Here is a 20,843-nt window from a genome sequence, read left to right on the forward strand (position 1 = left end):
GTTGCTACCCAATTGTGTGTTGTATATTTATGAAAATCAACTAAGGCAGCCCTTCTTTCCTCCTGCTGTCGTTTTTTCTCCAAGCAGATATATAAATTCAGCCCCTGTTTTTCTAGGGGTTTTTTTCGGCTTGTAAACGGGATGTGTATATATATAGCCCAATTGTAGTCTTTTTTTGCATAAAATTTATCCCTCAGGTCCTCTAAGTTGGAGTCCAATTGAAAGTCCATTCCTATTGTAAAATTTGCTTCCAATTCAAGTTCCAATTGAGGTCCAATTAATCAATTATTTTCTCCAAGTCCTCAACTTTCAAAGTATAAAATTTGATCTCCAAACTCTGCATCAAATAGCCAATTAATCCTTCATTCTTTACCAAATGCTTCAAACAAGACCATCACTAAAAACAAAATGAAAATTAACGTAGATAAAAAGTAATAATTTGACGACGTAAAAGTTTAGAAATATGACTTAATTAAGTGCACAAATTACACTTCATGCTAGGCGATCCTAGCATAGTGTACTATGGGACGATTCCACATCCCTCTAAGTATTTAGCAAATGGTCCTGGACATTGTTCACCTAAATCATCATATCTGTCGTAATACTCACCACCACTGTCAGACCTAACGCTTTTGTTGAGTTGATTCTCATCCTTAGCTTTAAAAGCCTTGAACATCCCCAGTGACTTTGACTTTTCATAGATGAGATATAGGTACCCATAACGTGAGTAATCGTCTATGACTGATATAAAATATTGTTGACCATTCCAAGAAGTCATGGTGAATGACCCACAAATATTTGTGTGTATCAATTCTAAGACGTCCGAAGTTCTGTTAGCATCTAATCTCCTTGTTTTGGTTGTTTTTTCTTTGATACAGTCTATACATATATCAAAATTCGTAAAGTTAAGAGAATCCAAAATACCATTTAACACAAGTTGTTCAACTCTAACTTTTGAGATGTGACCTAAGCACTTGTGCTATAATTTTGTTGAATTTTCTTTATTTAATTTACATTTAGTACCACGTGATTCCATGTGCAAGATCTCATTATATGATGCAATAATATCAAATAAATATATGTTATCATATGCAGATAATGAACCAGTACCAATAACATTGAAATTTAATGAAAGACTAAATTAATTGTTTCCAAATGAACAACAGTATCTAGATTTGTCCAATGAAGAAATAGAAATTAAATTTCGTCTAAAAGACGGCACAACAAAAATGTATTTCAAGTCCAAATAATAACTAGTTCCTAACAATAACCTAAACGTATCTATTGCTTCAACTTCCACCAATTTACCATCATCCACATAGATATATCTTTCACCATCACTTGACTTTCGGTAGCTTAGACAGCCCCGCATAGAAACACTTATAGGAGTAGTAGCACCAGAATCTATTCACCAAATGTTTCTAGGTACTGAAACTAAATTATCCTCGGAACAGACCAAAATAAGAATTGTACCTTTCTTTGCACGCCATGCGTGATATTTGGTACGGTTCTTCTTCACATGTTCAATTTTATTGCAAAAGAAACAAGTCCCTTTGTCTTCCTTCCGTTTCTTTTGTGCTGGACCCTTAGGAGCAGCTTCATATTCTTTCTTCTTTTTTCTGCCCTTATCCTTAGAAGTGCTTGCCAAGTGTGCACTTTCAATTCTTTTTTGCTTCAACCTTTCTTCTTCTTGCACACAATATAAAATGAGCTCATTTAGAAACCATTTCTCCTTCTGACAATTATAATTGACCTTAAATTGGCTGAATTGTGCAGGAAGCGAAATCAATACTAAATGTACAAGTAAGTCATCAGACAGCTCAAGCTTTAGCCCTTTAAGTTATGAAGCAATGTGAGAGATCTCCATGATGTACTCCCTTATGTTCCCCTTGCCTTTATACTTAATTGAAATCAAATTTTGCAAAAACGTGCTTGTTTCAGTCTTATCATTTTTCGCAAACGCTTCTCAATTTAAGCAAGGAACTCTTTGACATTAATTATCCCTTTGATACTACACCTCTAAAGGCTTCTGGAATGCTGTGGTTAATGATTATTAGACTTATGCGATTTGAGCGATCCTACTTTTCAAAGTTCCTCCTTTCATTAGGTGAACTTTCTTTCGTAAGAGAAGTGGGTTCCTCAATCCGAAGTGCAATGCGAAGATCCATGCAGCCAAGAACAATCAATATGTTCTCCTTCCAATCCTTAAAGTTTGTCCCATTAAACATGGGAATATAATTAACATTAGCAGATATTGTATTAGTAGGTGAATTAGCTGTACAGAGAACAAAAATAAACAAATAATCATGCTCATATCCACATTTAATGAACAACAAATTCAAATAATGGCAAGTCTCATCTCAAGATACCTAGCGCAATATTAATATCAAGTCTTTAGATAGTAATATTAACTGCAAGTGATACTATTGATGCAATGATCAAACATTGACAATAACTCGTGTCAAATAATAAACCTATCTTTGGACTGATTCACTATTCCCATGGAAACCTTATATTTGTCCCACGTTCATCACCACAAGTTTGTATGTAACTCGGTCAAGTATTGACCTTCCTTTGGACCGGCTAATACCCGCATGAAGAAACACACACACAATATCTAAACATCCCAAACAAATCAATCTACACAAGAGAGATCGCTTTTGTGACATTTTTTTCGGTAAGTTTATTCAAATGCTAGATAGCCTTAATTTAATATGAATGAATTACCAAATTATCTGAATTTGATTGTCTCGCATAAATCTCAATTACAGCTCTTAAAAGAGTCCTTAGTGTCAAAATTTGAGAAAGAGATCATTAATTTTGCATCATTAGATGCATTTAGAAACTTTAGGGACCTAATGGTTAATTACTAAAAACTTTAGGATCAAAATTTGAAAATTTTTAAAACTTTGGAGGCCAATTTTAATTAATTATAAACTTTGAGGGCTTTAATTGTAAAATACAAAACTATAATGGCCTAAATTAAATAATTTTCAAACTATAGGGCTAAATTATTAAACCCATAACTTTAAAGGTCCAACTTGGATGGATTCCAAACTTTAGGGACTGAAATATAAATTTTTATTTTGAAAAATAACTAATTCTAATTTTAAATTGCAAACAAGGGCCCGAAATAATAGAAATTACATCTCAGGCCCCAGCCCAAAATGATCCATCCTTGAATCTCTTTCTCTCTTGCAAATGGCGTCGGTGGCCGGTGCCCCCTAGAGAGCGGTGTCAATTGTAGCAGCTCCACACTGCTGCCCCTAAACAGGCTGCTGCATTTTGCAGCAACAGTTCGCTGCAACGTCGGTGCCAGATCCAATATATAACTTAATTTCCATAAGTTCTTAACCCAAATCTTGAAAAATAACTATGAACAACATACCAAACAATTTTCAAATGCAACAAAATAAAATTCAAAGTTGTCAAATCGGAAAAATTCTTAAAATATTGCAGCAACTAAATTCCATATAACTATGTGATGGGAGATCAAAAATAACCCAAATTACAAAACTGTAACCACACTAATTCTTGTAAATTCTCAAGGATTCAACAATGGAGTGCTCTGATACCACTCGTAAGAAATTGAAAGGAACCAAAGTTTTATAAATCCTTTCACAAAATTTTCATAAATGCTCCATGCTGAAATCAAAGAGAAGATTAAAGCGGAAGCGCACCTTGGTCCATGAACTTCAGTGTTTTGATTGGGCTTTGATCTTTTAACTGTTACGTGATCTTGAGTTTTCTTCTCTATTAATGGGGATGCAGAGAACTGTAAAAAACTCGTGTACAATTGGGGACAATGACCTCATATTAATTAACTGCAATTGGCAGTTATTAATTTTGTATTATTTCAAGTTGGGTCATCATCAATTTAAAATAACATTATCCGGTCTCTACACTTTATTCCCATAACATTTAATACCCATTAGTTCAAAAATAAACTCAATGGATCACTTTATCGAATAAACTTCAAAAATAGCACCACACATTTTAACATATGTACATGTGTGGCCCAAAAGGTTGGAATTTTTTCCAACAATCTCCCACTGGACCATACATATAATATTACAATTGTGCACAACTTTATGAGCTCAAAATTGTGCTATAGTTTTTAAGGGTATTTCCAAACAATCTCGTCCATCAATTATATTGATGTAGGATCAAAGTGATTTTCTTCACAATTTTATCTTCTGAAATTTCACAAACGATTCACTCTTCCTAGCCTGTTTGGTTACACTTGCTTTAGTGGGATAAGATTTGCTTGAGCCGTCGTATATGCGTATGCAGTAAACTTCCAACAATGACTCCTTTGGCAAGATTTTCTACCCTTTTTTGTAGGATGGAAATAGGAGTGTCAAATTGGATCAGCCCTTCCTCAGCCGAGGTTGTCAGCCCTTTAAATTAGGGCTTCACCTTAGAGACCTGGGTCGGTCCTCGCCTCAAGCCATGCTGGCCTGGTTAGATATCGTTGATTGTATTGCTTAGTTATTTTATTGAGAAAGATACAACTAACATTAATGAACAAGTTTTCCTATTCGTCCAAGGGGCCCTAGACAAACAGGTGCCTCCTGGTTGTAAAATGCACTTAGTCCTTGTTTGTGTAAAATTAGAAGTTATTAAAAATTTATTCTTTCTATACGTCAAAGGTAAACATTAATTTTTTAATCATATATATGGAGTTACCTATATATTAACTATATATTTTGTGGGATTAAAAATTCATCCTAGAAAGTTAATAATATTTTACCTGAACGCTTAAATTTTCTTGAATTGGTTGCAATAAATAGGAGTACTTAGTGTAACTTCAATACATCGTTGAAATCACATATATGTCCAACCAGATCAAATCAATATCACAAAATCACAAAGCCTTGCCTTTTCTAGCCTGAAAACTGAAACATTTTTTTGTAACATCTACAAAATTTAAATATACAAGAGGCTACGAAAAAGTTTGTTTGCGCTAAAAAAAATAATAATAAATAAGGGCCAATGATAAGTTTGTTAGAATGTGTCACGTGAATTTGACAATAGTATAAACTGCAATTTTATGATAAAAAAAATAGAGTAAAGATATATTCAACAAAAGTAATTTATAGTTGAATTCTTTTGCATGTGACTAATTAAAAAATGAAACACTTATATTAAAAGAGTAAAACTGTGAAAGACAGTGGACCAAGCCGGTTAAACCCACCCCACTCTGGAATCCAATATCCAAAAGTGAAAATTACAGAAATCCAAATCTTTAAAGATCACAGTTCAAAATTCAGGCACAATGTTTGATTGTTCACAAATCAGGAATTATTAGATTAAATCCCCCAATTCACATTTCAAAACCTAATTGAAATTTCACTCCTCCCATTACAAGACACTTTCCCATCCCCTCTCTCTTTGTGCTCGACGCCGGCATGAAGATTAAACACTTCAACCAGTGATGAAAGTAGGGCGATGGCATGGGGTGGTGCCGACACCGGCATAGGAGGCGACGCTGCTGGGAACGCAGCGTTGCGACATGAAATTGTTCTTCTCTTTTCGATCTAAAGTCAATGGTTTCCGAACTGTTCTTTTCTCTTTCTGAATGATTCTTTCCTCTTTCCAGCGTAGGGGCAGCATTTGATCTGCATTTATCTCTCTCCGTTCAATCTGCAGTTTTCTGTTTTTTGGTTGGAGGTGCTGGTGACTGGTGAGGTGTTTATGGTAACAGTGGCGGTCGACGATGGTGATGTGGTGGCGCTTGTGGTGTTTTGACACGGTGATGTGGTGGTTTCTCTGTGCTCGACGATGATGTGATGGCGTTTGTGGTGTTTGACACGGTGATAGTTTGGTTCAGGCGGCGATGGTGTGGTTGTTGGTTTTTTTTGGTGTGTTTGGTGGTAGAGGTCGTGGTGGTGGAGGTGGATCTGGTGGCGGCGATTTTTGTTAGTGATGCTGTCGTGGTGGTGTTGGCGACGGTGGCAACGGGATGAGAGTGGTTGCAAGTGGCGGGTGGTGTTGGAATTGGTGGTGCCCGACAATTTGATGTGTGGCCAACTGTGTGGTTATCCATGACCAATTATTTAAGTGTGACCTTAAAATTCGATCACCTGTGACCAACAAATTTAAAAATATGTGATCGATATATAAACTGTGACTTGTAATTTTTTCACCTGTGACCAATAAAATAATATGCGACCTACAAAAATTTTGATTTGTGGCCTCAAAAAAATCTGTGACCAACTGATTTGATGATATGTGACCAATAAATAAATTTGTGATTTATAATTATAAATCTATGACTATTAATTATGTAACTGTGATTTTATTATCTTTATTTAATAAATATTTTTAATTAATTAAATATAATCCTGAATTTTGAAATTTCAAACTATTTACCTGATTTTTAAAATGATGTAAACAATATATCTGAATTATGAATTTTTCCCTATCCAGAATAACCAAACAGCCCTCAAAAGCCAATAAGGATTCCCAATCCTGCCTCTATGTATGTAAATAACAAAACCACTCCTCGAGGCATAGTCTAGTGGTGCAAAAGATAGGAGTGAGGTTATCTCACGCCTTGCTGACAGTCGTAATGTGGGGGTTCGATTTATGAGACATGAAATTGGACTCCTTGTAGGCGCAGTGTACGTGCAGCTCTTGTTCCCTGACCTGTTATAGTACATTCTGCGATTTACCTGTCTCACAAAACTTGAGGGGTGGGACGATGACCCTCTTGGGGTTCAACCTTTATTTTAATTGTCAATTACAAAACCCTAACCCTCCCACATCGCGCACGCGCGAGATATATATATATATATATATATGGTGACATACAGGGTAATTTCCCCACTAAGGGCATCTCCAACCACAATACCATTGCGTCATTTTGCACCATTTTTTGGTGCAAAATTGCTCCAACCCAACACCAAACTTTGCTCCATTTTGGTGCAAAATGGTGCAAAGTGTAAAATATTCATTTTGCCCTTATTTAACATTTCTCAAATAAATTTGTTGAGTGTATTTATGTAATTTGTGCTATATATTTTTTAATACAATAAATTATTATTATTTTTTATTAATACTAATATTATTTGTGTTTAAAATAAAATTTAAATGTAAGACATAATAATTAATTAAAAAACGAAAACAATTTAAAATAAATCAAACACGATTATTTATTAAAGTTAACACGAAATATATTAAATAGCAATTTATGTTCTATGTTTATTAATTGTATTTTTATTAATTGTTCTATATTTTTTATATTTATTAATGAATTTAATCTTTTCCGCAATTTAGCATAATTATCTATTTAGTAATCTATGTATTTATGAAATAATTAAATAAATAATATTTCAAATAAGTAGATTATAAAGAATAAAAAAGGGGAAGAAAATGGTTAAATACTGTTCATTTGGTGTAATTTTTGGTCTAATGGTTGAAGATAAATTTTAATTTGGTGGAAGATTTGGTGCAAAATTTGGTGTAAAATAGTGCAAAATTTGGTGTAGGGTTGGAGATGGCCAAATCCCCCTTCTTAATATTTAAAGTTTATTATATGTATGAGTTTTGTTGTTTTAATGATGAATTGTGGTTTTCAAATGTGGATTAATAGGCTTTTTAAATGCAAATTCATCAGTGAAAGGTGGTGGGGAGAGCTCTCCTGACGGAGGCGGAGGAGCATCCGAAGATCTGCCGAATGAAACTCTGGGCCACTAATGAAGTCCGTGCTAAATCTAAGTTCTGGTAAGATCCTAATTGTGTTTGTGTGTAGTTATATAATATATTGAAGTATAGGGATTGAGATCTGCTAATGCTTATGAAGGTATTTTCTGAGGAAGCTTAAGAAGGTTAAGAAGAGTAACGATCAGATGCTCGCTTTCAATGAGGTATGTCGTCGATTTATGTAATCAGTCAGAATTTTGATATGATTTTGTCAAACATGTATGCTAAAATATGGTAGTCAATACATTATTGAGAAAAATTGTAGAGAATTTATATGGTGTATGTTGTATGGATTTAATCTTTTGTTTACAAAGTTGAGGGAATATGAATGCACGTGCAGTTGGAAATTTTAACCATCTTCAGGCAGAGTGCATTTTTGAGCCTCTTGTTTTGGATCGTGTTCAAATGAGAGCTAAAGTGTTGGGCTGTGATGCTAACATGATCAGTCCAATTATAGGCAATGATGATAAATTCCAGGCCCAATAGATAAAGAGCAGATTGATCCACCCTTTTATACTTAGACGACCCGCTTAACCGAGCCCAATACCCGGCCCATTCTCGTAGTTGCTCTGGGACCGTTAGATCAACCCATTAATCTGATGGCTGATGATTTCTACTATAAATATATCCCTTTCTCATTTTTTAGAGTTGGCAGTCGTCTTTTCATTTTTCTCTCTTCTGTGAGCCGTGTTCTGGAACCTTCACTAGGGTTTTTCAGTTTTGTTCTTCTTCGATCTCTCTGTGTGAGATTTTGAAGAATCATCCCTATGATCTTCATTCCTTGGGTGATTTTTCTCTGTGTGAAATCTTTGTATCGAAGGGGTTTTGTTCATTCTATGTCCTATTGAAGTAACTTTGTAGATTTGGGACTGTGAGGGCTCGCGGTTAAGATTTGGTGTCTCTGTGATGTTAGATATGGGGTCTTTGGTCTGAGCCTTAAAGGATTTTCACTTGATGCTGTGGTCTTAGGAGATTCATGTAAATAATATATTCTTGATGTACTATTTTCAGATCTGTGTATAATAGTGGTATCAAAGCTTTAGGGGGTGTTCTCTTTGTGTTTCAGTTTTGTGTTTTGAGTTTTGAATTCATTTTGAGTTTTGTGTTTTGAGTGTTTGTTTTGAAATTGTTGAAAATGCGTTCTTTTTGTTAGTTTCTCAAAACAAAAAAAATGAAATTTTTTTTTTTTGAAATTTTGAAAATTACCACAAGATCACCTCTAAAAAAAAAAAAAAAAAATATATATAATAATTTTTATTTTTTTTTTTGAAATTTTGAGAATCACCACACCACGTCCGAAAAAAAAAAGGTGTTTCCCGCGTTTTCAGTTTTTTCAAGTTTTACACTGAAAACACCCAAAACGACAAAAAAGTCGTTTTGTGTTTTCTTCACAAAATTTTTTTTCGTTTTCAAAAATTCGTTTTCGAAAACGGGAAAGAGAACACGTTTTCACCGTTTTGAAAAATCGAAAACAGAAAACGACCCGAAAACAGTAAAGAGAACAGGCCCTTAGTAATTCGTTCTTGAGTCTACGGTCGAAGCTCGAATACTGGAAAATTAATTTTCAGGCGTTCGACTTCAGATCGCGAAACCCTAGGTCTAGATTTGTGTCGATCTGGTGGTTTGTTGAGCTGATTCGAAGATGGACTGTGGAAAAATGAGAAAGTCTTGTGACTTCTCACCTCGACCCATAGAAGGACCCTAAAATAAGAGGTCCTGTGGTTTCATTTTTTGAACTGGAACCCTAATTTCGAAGCTGTAAAAGCTCAGTTCGTGTTTTGGTGATCTGGAGAACACTCACCCCTTGCTGTGATAACTAATTCCTGATTAGTGCTGGTGGTTAATCGTTTAATCACCCTTCGGTTTGCACTTCCTGATCCCTACTTGATCACAGACACACGTAACACTGTGTATATTTTTTATTATGCCTCTATCTTGATATGATTAATTGTTGTCTACTGTAATTTGTTACATTAATTGATGATATCTCGTTATTGTTGTCTGTGATCTCTGTCTGTGATTATTTAAGTTTTGGGTGATCCAAATTGAGCCTTGACCTGAGAACTTGATTCTCACGGAATCCTGGTGAATTTGATCAACCCTAGGTTCTGCAGACATTGTTTATTAATACTGAGATGTTGTTTCTGCCTATATTGTTGTATTTCCTTGGTTCTTGTAGTGTTTCATATTGATGTGATTATTGATCTTGAGATTGCTGAAATTTTTTGTAATAAGGAATAATTGTGACTCAGTAATCTGATTACATTTTATTTTTTCTTGTGATCTAAAACATCATTTTTTTGCGAAGGTCAAATTCAACAGATCTTTTCAAAAGTTAATTATCTGTCTTGTTTTAACTTTTTGGGGAAACACTGTGTTTTAGTTTTTTTTTTCAAAATAATAAAACATGACAAAATCTTTTGAACTTGGTGTCTTTGATGGAAAAGGGGATTTTTCCATTTGGCAACAAAAAATGCGAGGTGTTTTAGCTCAGCAAAAAGTTTCTAAAGCAATAAAGATGAATTTCCTGATACTATGACAGATGATCAAAAGGAAGAATTTGATGAACTTGCTTATACCTCCATTATTTTGCATTTGTCTGATCAAGTTTTAAGAAAAGTAGGCAAACATGATACTGCTAAGGACCTATGGGATGAATTAGAGAAACTTTACCTACCTAAGTCTTTGCCTAATAAGTTGTTTCTATTAGAGAAATTTTTCAGCTTTAGGATAGATCCAACTAGAGACTTAGAAAATAGCTTAGACATTTTTAATAAGTTAGTTCAAGACATTATCAATACTGGTGAGAAGTTTCTGATGAGTATAAAGCTGTAGTACTACTTAATGCTATACCTGAAGCTTACAAAGAGGTGAAAGCTGCCATTAAGTATGGTAGAGATACTCTAACACCTGACATTGTTATAGATTCATTAAGAAGTAAGAAACTTGAACTTAAGTCTGAGAGAGGTAATAGTGCCCATGAAAACTTATTTGCTAGAGGGAGGACTTTAAGTAGGTCTAGTGGTACTCAAGAAAGCTATAATAATCAAGGAAACAATAATAGGAGAAAGTTTAAAAGTAGAGGCAGGTCTAAGTCAAAGACTAGGACTAAAAAATGTTATGGGTGTGGGAAATTTGGTCATTTTATCAAACACTGTTATAAGAAGAAAAATGAACAAAAAGGCAAGGGTGTTGATGAGGGTAATGTGGTAGAATCTGATGGTTCTACCATAGTTGATGTATATGCTGTGACTGAAAATCTACCTAACTCTGTAAATATGGTTGATGAGAACCACAACCAAGAATGGATCTTGGATTCTGGTTGTACCTTCCATATGACCTCCAAAAAGGCATATTTAGAAAATTTTAAGAAAATTGATGGAGGAGAAGTAGTTATGAGCAATAACATAGCCTGCAGAGTTGAGGGAGTTAGGAATGTCACTTTAAAATTTGATAATGGATACATTTACACCCTTGAAAGGGTGAGATATGTACCTGAATTAAATAGGAATCTGATTTCCATGGGAAATCTGGATGATATGGGGCTGCAAGGAAAAATAAGAGATGATTTTTTGAAGGTGATAAAAGGATCACTTGTTATTTTTAAAAGTGTTAAAAGAAATGGGATTTATGTGATCAAAGCTAGTACAGTGTATGATCACATAGGTGAGTCTTCAAGTGTTGAAGTTGATGCCACTTTAAAATGGCACAAGAGATTGGCCCATGTAGGTGAATAGGGCCTACACATCCTTTATAAGAAAGGTGTGTTTGGAAAAGACTCTATATCTAAGGTGTCCTTTTGTGAAAACTGCACCTTAGGTAAGCAGTATAGGTTGCATTTTAACACAGAAAAACATAGAACCACCTCTACCCTTGAGTATATACACGTTGATTTGTGGGGACCTTCATCTACCATCACTCAAGGAGGAAATAGATATTTCTTGTCCTTGATTGATGACTATTCTAAGAAGGTTTGGGTTTATTTGTTAAAACATAAATCTGAAACCTTTGAAAAATTTAGAACTTGGAAAATTCTGGTAGAAAATGAAACTGGGAAGAAAATTAAGGTCCTTAGGACAGACAATGGTCTTGAGTTTTACAATTCTGAATTTGATCAATTGTGCAAAAGTGCTGGGATTAAAAGGCATAAAACAGTACCTTATACACCTCAGCAGAATGGAGTGGCTGAGAGAATGAATAGAACCTTGTTAGATAAGGTTAGGTGCATGTTGATAGGCTCAGGAGTTCCTAAGGTCTTATGGGGTGAAGCTGTAGTTACAGCTTCATACATTGTTAATAGAACCCTCTCAAGTGCTCTAGGTGATAAAACACCTCAAGAGCTATGGACAAGACATGTTCCTGATTATTCTCATTTAAGAATTTTTGGCTGTGCTGCCTACTCCCATCAGAGTATAGGGAAACTTGAACTTAGAGCTCAGAAATGTGTTTTCTTATGATATCCTGATGGGATTAAAGGCTATAGGCTTTGGAGTAAAGAGGTAAAAGGTTTTAAAATCATCACCAGCAGAGATGTGACCTTTGATGAGTCAAAAATGCCCTGTTTGGAAAATAAGGAGCCAAAGGGGCTATCTGGTGATGAAAAGGGTGATAATACCAAGCTGCAGGTGGAGCTTGGCTCACCTACTGAACCTGTTGGTGATGAACAGGTGGAGGAAGAAACTGGAACAGCTTCTGTTCCTCAAGAAAATGAAGAAGAAAGTGTTCAAGAAAATCTGGAAAGTCAGCCTGATGAATTGGGGGATTACTAATTAGCTAGAGATAGGACTAGGAGAGAAGTAAGAAAGCCAGTTAGGTATGGTGATTACCTTTCTCTTGCTGTTTTGTCCTATCAAGACTTAGTGTTTAAAGAACCTAAATCTTATGAAGAGGCTATGAGCTGCCAACAATCTGAGAATTGACATGCTGCTATGATAGATGAAATGGACTCCTTAATGAAAAATGAGACTTGGACTTTAGTTCCTAAACCTGCAGGTAAAGCCCTTGTTGATTGCAAGTGGATCTTTAGTGTTAAAGAGGGAAATACTGAAAAAATGCCCATAAGATTTAAGGTTAGACTTGTAGCAAAATGTTTTACACAGAAGGAGGGCATGGATTATAATGAGATATTTTCACCTATGATAAAGTACACAACAATTAGAGTTATACTTGCTTTTGTTGCTCATTATGATCTTGAACTTGAACAAATGGATGTAAAAACTGTCTTCTTGCATGGTGACCTTGATGAAGTGATTTATATGAGACAGCCACCTGGTTTCATTGATAAAATTAAATCTAATCATGTGTGCTTTTTAAAAAGATCATTATATGGCTTAAAGCAATCTCCACAACAATGGTACAAAAAGTTTGATAATTTTGTATCTACTATTGGTTTCATGAGAAGTGAGTATGATCATTGTCTTTATTTTAAAAGAAATAATGAAAATGCTATTGTTGCTTTTATACTCCTTTATGTGGATGATATGTTGCTGATTAGTCAGAATATGCATGTTATTAATCAGATAAAACGGTCTTTAAATGCTGAATTTGAAATGAAAGACCTAGGACATGTAAAGAGAATTCTAGGAATGGAAATCACTAGAAAAAGGCACCATAGGTTACTATACTTGAAGCAAACTGCATATATTGAAAAAATATTGATTAAGTTTGCCATGCATAACTCTAAATCAGTTTCACTTCCATTGGCCAGCCATTTTAAACTCAGTAAGGAGCAATGTCCTGTAAATGAATCTGACATTAGACAAATGGAAAATGTACCCTATGCTAATGCCGTAGGTTCTATTATGTACACTATGGTATGTACTAGGCCTGATGTAGCTCATTCCATTAGCACACTTAGTAGATTTATGGCAAATCCAGGACCTGACCATTGGGTTGCTCTAAAATGGCTGTTGAGATACTTAAAAGGATCTTCACATGTTGGATTGATTTTTAGTGCCTGTAATGAAGGTGTTGTACTTAAGGGTTTTGTAGATTCAAATTTTGCCGGAGATAGAGACAATAGAAAATCTACTACTTCTTATATGTTTTCTTTGTTTAATACATGTATTAGTTGGAAATCTCAACTTCAACCTATTGTTGCTTTATCTACTATTGAAGCCGAGTATGTTGCTGCAACTGAAGCAATAAAAGAAGTCTTATGGCTTAAGGGCTTGTTATCTGAAATAAATGAATTAAGTAACCCTGTTGTCTTATATTCAGATAGTCAAAGTGCAATTCACCTATGTAAAAACCCTGTTTTTCATGAAAGATCCAAACATATTGATGTTAAGTTGCATTTTATTAGAGATGTTTCAAAAGAACTTATTTTACTTGAGAAAATTGCAACTCAGTTTAATCCAGCTGATGTAGGGACTAAGGTAATACCATTAAACAAGTTTAAGTCTTGTTTACAAATTTTGAACATTGATGCTGGTTAGATATTTTTTGGTTCTATATAGGTGCTGAAACTGATGCTTATTGGAAGTACTGGAAAGCTGCATTTTTGGAGAGATATAACTTGTGTTTTACTTTCATTAGACTTCTTGTATGACCATTGGCATCAAGGTGGAGATCTGTTGGGCTGTGATGCCAACATGATCAGTCCAATTATAGGCAATGATGATAAATTCCAAGCCCAATAGATAAAGAGCAGATTGATCCACTCTTTTATACTTAGACGACCCGCTTAATCGAGCCCAATACCCGGCCCATTCTTGTAGTTGCTCTGGGGCCGTTAGATCAACCCATTAATCTGATGGCTGATGATTTCTACTATAAATATATCCCTTTCTCATTTTTTAGGGTTGGCAGTCGTCTTTTCATTTTTCTCTCTTCTGTGAGCCGTGTTTTGGAACCTTCACTAGGGTTTTTCAGTTTTGTTCTTCTTCGATCTCTCTGTGTGAGATTCTGAAGAATCAACCCTGTGATCTTCATTCCTTGGGTGATTCTTCTCTGTGTGAAATCTTTGTATCGTAGGGGTTTTGTTCATTCTGTGTCTTGTTGAAGTAACTTTGTAGATTTGGGACTGTGAGGGCTCGCGGTTAAGATTTGGTGTCTCTGTGATGTTAGATATGGGGTCTTTGGTCTGAGCCTTAAAGGATTTTCACTTGATGCTGTGGTCTTAGGGGATTCATGTAAATAGTATATTCTTGATGTACTATTTTCAGATCTGTGTATAATATAAAGGTTATTTCATAAAATGATTGCCATCGCTATTAATATTGTGGATTTTGTTAATAATATGCCTCCATAAGAATATGGGATTTTGAAAAATATATAAAATAATTTTATCGAAATTTAACAAACATGTGAATGACGATTGATATGAACTTGATTTCTGAAGTCTTTTGCCTGTAATTTTTTTTTTCTTTTTGTTATTAGGTGCATTGTAATTCTGTTGTCTAATGCTTTAGTGATTGTCCTGGCTTGATTCAAAGAAAATTTCACAATGTAGATCGGGTACAATGGGAGGTCCTATGAGATGACTGAAATTAGAATATATTATACGATAATGCTTTCCACAAATTTTTTGTTGCTGCAAACACTATAGGATGGGTTCTTGCGCATTATTGGACGAGTTGCAATGGTTATAGGTTAGCCATAATAAAGACTCGGTACTAGAGACTGAGTATAGCATTTTTACATTGTGTTTCGTATATGCTATATATGATTTGACGATCAAATGATCGAAGTTGCAGTTTTTTTTTATACACTAATATTATCAAGTCTTGTCAAGTACTGCATGCTAAACATGTTTTCAAGTGTATTGGTTATAGGAATTGATTGCATATTCGATGGTTCTATATGCTTTTCTTTCATATATGGGAAAATCTAATGGACTATTCAAATCATCAGCTGGGTTCGATGTCCTACTCTTTGGATGTTCTTTTTTGCTTCTTGAGCTAACTTTATGAGAACTGTGCGATAAAATTGTTGTCCTTTTTGTAGATTTTTGAGAAGAACCCGACGACAATCAAGAACTACGGCATTTGGTTGCGATACCAAAGCAGAACTGGGTATCATAACATGTACAAGGAGTACCGTGATACCACTCTGTATGGTGCTGTTGAGCAGATGTACACTGAGATGGCTTCTCGTCACAGGGTCCGTTCTCATTGCATTCAAATTATCAAAACTGCCACTATACCTGCCAAGCTCTGCAAGAGGGAGAGTACCAAACAATTCCATAACTCCAAGATTAAGTTCCCCTTGGTGTTCAGGAAGGTGAGGCCACCAAGCAGGAAGCTCAAGACAACCTACAAGGCATCTCGACCCAACTTGTTTATGTAACATGTTTGGTTTATATGGAGAAGTATTGTTTGATGTTTGGCTTTTTAGATCAATTTTAGATTTCTTAAAAACATCTTTGGTTGATTCTTCGCTAGTTGTGTTGAACTCCAACTTGATAAATGTTTTGAAGTTGTACGGATATCTTTATTAGAAATCAATATATTTGTGGGTTGAAAACCATTTCTTGAGCTTTACATTTGTTCATAGTAACCAAGGATGGTCGTATGTCCTTGTGAAGATTGGGTTTCCAAACAATTCAACGTGCATGATCTTTTCTTGAGGCTAATATACTTTGAGTAATCAACGAGTGAGCAGGATACAGGTGTATAATATATTCGATTGACACATTCTATTGGATGAGATATCTAATTGAACCATCTCTAATTGATCCTAGTTTTGAGTTCATAAGAATTATATAAATCTTAAAATGCATTGCATATAAATAATTAAATATATAGAGTGAATATATTATTAAAATTTCTCCAATAGTAATTTGATTTCCCGCTACACAATATTGCAATTACAGTGGCATTGATCAAAAAATTATTAACGACGACTCCGCTGGGGATCGAACCCAGAATCTCTGGTTCCGTAGACCAGCGCCTTATCCATTGGGCCACGGAGTCGCTCCTGTGTGCTTCAACTTTGTTAACATACTTGTCATGGTTCAAGAGAAAATAAATTTCCACGAAGTACATGTTCGGTAACAATTCCACCCAATTTTTTTCTCATTATTTCATTATTTCGACAGTAATTTTTATCTTCTTCCCTCACAAGTGGAACCCACACTCTCTAACGATCAAAAAATTATTTCTCATAATCGCTATCGAACAAACCCTAAAACCATTTTCATGCTTTTTCGAGGTTTGAGTTATTCAAAAAACTCAATATTAGAGGCCAATGCTCCCTCCAACGAGTATACTTACATCTTTTATGTCTCGAGTAGAGTCCCAGGAGGACACAGGCCAGGTCGGATGCAACCCTACATTAATCCTAGATCAACCATTAGAGAACAATAAGGAAAGACAAGGATATTCGTACAGCCGTATAGTAAAATATGTTTCGTCCAATCCAAGCATACATGTAGTATAAAAATTTGTAACAGTACAATGCTTAAATTTTCGTATTCGTGGATATCTCAGTATAAATATGACAGAAAGAGAAACCAAAGAGACGGAGAGCATCCATACATCCAACTGGTATAATATTAATCCCTTAGATCACCCTTTTTTGATGGAACTAAAGAGCTCCACAAATGAACGTTTAGGCGCTTCCGTCCGAGCAACAATCTCGACCACTTTATAGTATGACTCGGGATGGAGCAATGCCTCTACAGAAACTTCAGCAACCTGATCTCGAGATATTGAACCTTCATAAAGAGTGTCCTGTAGAAAAGAGGGTTCAATGAAATTAAGGGACAGAGACCATAATATTATGCTAAGGTTAATACACTGGTGGCTGGTAAACTTTTAGCAAAACTCAATTCCATTTCAGGTTGGTAGCTGAAATTAAATTCCGTTGCAATTTGGTCGCTCCGTCCATGTCCATTAGTTTGACAGAAAAGGTGATGAGAAAGCTAGTAGTTTGCCAATTAAACTACCAACTAGACTATCAGGTCAGTTTTTCTTCTGAGTCGAACTAACATACATGCACAAAACGAGCAAATTGTAAATAAATATAACGATTCAATGGCCAACGTGAAACAAAATGATGACAACTTGAAATTTTGCTAAAGTTCGGTGACCACCATGTTTTTAACCCTATTACATTGTACTTCTCTTCCCAACTCAAAAATATATTTTATGGTTGAGGAAATATCAGAAATTGATTTTGGGTGTAAAACTACTGATGTCATGAAATGGTATATATTTCCAAATTTCATTACTGCATGTTCGTTCTTTTCAAAGGTTAAGTGCCTCTTAAGCTCATCTGCAAATGATGAATGTAAGATTGGGATTGGAAGGTTCTTTCTTCTGATTTTGATATTCGTATGTGATGTTATGCCTTTTAGAAATTTTCACAACTTCCAAGTTGTAAACAAAAGTAATAGAAGGAAATTTAGCGAGGAAATTATGGCCCTATTAGTAAAAGTTGAAAAGCAATGTTGTTGCTATAAATGATTATTTCGTTCCTCCACCTTCTTGAACTTAATAATACTTGAAATTTGTTCTTATAAGTTTTTAGTCATTCTACAGTTGACATAACAAATTTGTAAACTGCTGTTGTAAGCATTGCTTGATCTTGTTTGTGTGCTTAAATCGTATGAGGAACTATAGAAATAAATGATTATGAATGCAATTGTGTCTGTATCTATAATAAAGAAAATGAAAGTAATGTTAGTGTGAAGCTTGACTGGGGAGAGGAAACAGGATATTGGAAGTGAAGAATTGGGTTTGTGCTGGGGGCAGAAGACTAAACTATTTTGTTGTGAATTGGGTTGGTTGATTGTCTTGGGTTTTGGGATCATGATGCCTTAAACACATATGTTGTTATGTAGGGCTTTAATGTAATTCTTGTATATGGCTTTAGGTCTATTCAGAGATCAAGACCATGAAATACAAACATTTTTACTTAATTCATAGGTAAGCAGATGCAGTTATTCATGCTTCTTGATCAGAAGGTTCTTTACATTTTACTATTTTTGGATGAATCAAGTTAATATGTTAGTTAATAGAAGTAAAATATATAATTACAAAGAGACAATATGCAAAAGAAATTCAACTATATACTGGATCTATTTTAATGTTTTGATTTATTTATCACTTTTTTGAATTTTTGTCTTCCAAAGCCAAGTTAATATGTTAGTTAATAGAAGTAAAATATAATTACAAAAAGACAACCTATAAAAGAAGTTGTGTCACTTTTTTTAAATTTCCATCACTTTTTTGAAAATTTGTCACTTTTTTAATGCTTGTCGCCTTCTTGATTTCTATCTCTTTTTTAAGTTCGTCACTTTTTTAGTATTTGTCACTTTTTGTGCATTTCACTTTTTAAAATTTGTCACTTTTTTGAAATTTTGTCACTTTTTTTAGTATTTGTCACTTTTTTTTTTTTAAATTTTGTCACTTTTTTTTAGTGTTCGTTGCTTCTTCTTTTTTTTCAGTTGCCTTCTTGAAATTTTTATCACTTTTTTAGTGACAAACATCATTTTTTAATAAAAGTGAGATTGTATGTTATTTTTTTAATAAAAAAGTGACACTGCGTCACTTTTTTAGATTCTCGCTTTTTTGAGTTTTTTTTGTCAATTTTTAAGTTTTTGTCACTTTTTTATTTTTTTAATATTTGTTACTTTTTTAAGAAGATAAAAAAAAGTGATATAATATGTTATATTTTTCTAACATAATTAGCGTGTGGACAATGCACATGTTGATTATATTAAGAACCACCACTATGTTCACGTGAATTGTCCTGAATATGTTGATTATGTTGAGAACGTGATTACTAGTGTTGCATAAATGAATGGTTCTATTTTGATGTTCGTTACTCTTTTTTAAGTTTGTCACCTTTTTTGAGTTTGTATAACTTTTCTAGTGTTCATGTCACTTTTTTTGAATTTGGTCACTTTTTTTGAGTTTGTGAAAAAAAAGTGACAAATCTTTTTTTTTTAATAAAAAAGTGACATTGTGTCACTTTTTTATTTTACACAGTATTTTTTACTTCCTAAAAACTTTTCATATGATTTTTTAAAATACATCTAATTTTAAAGGTATTTTTGTAAATTGCCCATATTTCTTCACGCAAAGAGTTAAGTTTTGGGTTACAAAGTTGGTATACAAAATAAAATTCACATCAATCATTTTGAAAATAGATTTTTAAATCATTTCAAATCAACGAACTTGATTTTGTCAACAGATTTTGTAATCCAACTTTTGCAACACAATTTTGTATAAGTAGCTTTATTGTCCCGGAAATTATCTGGAAGTTTGTCCACATGGCATCTACAATAATTGGATCTTTTCAGGCCCGTGTAATTTTACATGACCCCATTGAACGATTAATCAATTTTTTAGTCAAAATGAAATTTATTTAAATAGATGTAGAATACCAACTATTAGTCATGGATAAGTACGATGTAAATATGAGTACGATAAAATGTATAATTAAAATTAATATTTAATTTTGACCGTCAAATTATAAAAAAATTATGTTGTTTCCCAAGCATGAACTCCTGTCTCCTTGTCCATCCTCCTCAAAATTGCCCAAGCCACTACCAACATTGCCTAAATTCGATTATTGATGTCAAAATTATGTCAAACTCAACATATTAAGCGCTTGTCTGACAGAGTTTTTTCCCCAAAATTCTGAGCACTTTTCTGACCGTCAAAATGTCAAGTAGGACCCAATGTGAAAGACAAAGTCAACAAAGATGGGCTGGTTTGGCTTTACAACGGTCCAAAAAACACTTCTTTTCCCCTGAGAAGCGGCTCCAGATAGGCAATAAAAAAGGCTGCGACCAAAATCGAAGCAATAAATATATTTGTGAAATGTCTTCATCCCGATTTTGTCGGACAGCACAACATGCACCTTTGGTGTGCTTCGACATATGCATACTCCTAGTGCTGGCCAACGAGCTCCCCGTTCAAACCCGTCCTAAAACACCGACGTAAGCGTCTGAGACTGCATTCCCAGCACCACAAGGGACAATAATATGATCGTACTCAATCTTTAATTATTTTGAAATGTCACACAACATTAGTAGTTTCAAATCTACTACTAGACGAATCTAGTAGGAAAGGAAATAATCAATTTTCCATTCTCGATATACCCAGATGTATGAACCGGTCATCGGGCCGGCCAGTCCATTTACATCTCTACTCAGAGGCTAACATCTTTTTCACCAAAACCAG

The 20,843-nt window shown here is 34.4% G+C and overlaps 1 non-coding gene and 1 pseudogene across 2 annotated transcripts; one reads left to right on the top strand and one right to left on the bottom strand.

The window, feature by feature from the left end:
* Positions 1-7,606: 7,606 nt before the first annotated feature.
* Positions 7,607-16,159, top strand: LOC111386607 (annotated as a pseudogene). Its single transcript, XR_002701262.1, has 3 exons — positions 7,607-7,728; positions 7,808-7,871; positions 15,655-16,159. The product of XR_002701262.1 is annotated as a 60S ribosomal protein L18a-2-like (transcript).
* A 390-nt stretch (positions 16,160-16,549) lies between these two features.
* Positions 16,550-16,622, bottom strand: TRNAR-ACG. Its single transcript has one exon. It is a non-coding gene; the product is annotated as a tRNA-Arg (tRNA).
* Between the last annotated feature and the right edge of the window lie 4,221 nt (positions 16,623-20,843).

Source organism: Olea europaea, unplaced genomic scaffold (genome assembly GCF_002742605.1).
Source record: "Olea europaea var. sylvestris unplaced genomic scaffold, O_europaea_v1 scaffold363, whole genome shotgun sequence".
Classification (NCBI taxonomy): domain Eukaryota; kingdom Viridiplantae; phylum Streptophyta; class Magnoliopsida; order Lamiales; family Oleaceae; genus Olea; species Olea europaea.